This window comes from Mustela putorius, unplaced genomic scaffold (genome assembly GCF_011764305.1).
Source record: "Mustela putorius furo isolate JIRA1106 unplaced genomic scaffold, ASM1176430v1.1 tig00001854_pilon_pilon_pilon, whole genome shotgun sequence".
Classification (NCBI taxonomy): Eukaryota; Metazoa; Chordata; class Mammalia; order Carnivora; family Mustelidae; genus Mustela; species Mustela putorius.
The window spans coordinates 217,085-217,693 of NW_025421889.1; positions in this window are offsets into that span (position 1 = coordinate 217,085).

Consider the following 609-nt stretch of genomic DNA (forward strand, 5'->3'; position numbering starts at 1 on the left):
CATCAGGGAAGAAGAGCTTTGGGAGAGATGGTGCCTCTTGGGCCTTGCTTTCCCGGGCTCCATGTTCGCGTCCTGGGTTCACCCTGCCAGGCCGAACTAAGCAGAAACAGCCACAACCCTTCAGGAGCGTGCGTAGCCTAGGATGGCACTCTATGCACACTACCATCTCCCAGTGTAGGCATCGCTTGGCCTTTTACTCTGGCGCTCAGGCGGACTCGGGGACTAGGCCAGTGCTTTCCCCACAGGAAAGCAGAGGGGACAGGATCCCTGCACACGGCCCGTGCACTGAATAGGGAGCTTTAGGGGGACTGTCCCTACTCCTTTCCCTTCAAACCCCGTGCCTCCTCCAAGCTTGCACATCCTGGAGGAAGACGGCATCTGACTCCCCGTTATTTCAGGGAGCTTTTTCTGCGAGTACAGCGTAGGCGCCTGGTGGCTAGTGCATGTCTTCGCCAGGGACAGGTGGCCAAGGAGCTGCTATCTCTTTGGGCCCAGAGGCTCAGGACAGGCATGCTTTCTACCCAGACTCCTTCCTAACAGTGGAGCACGCGACCTGCCCATCACATCCCCTCCTGTCTCCTTAGCAGCCAGGCTTCCTTCTCTCTGCAC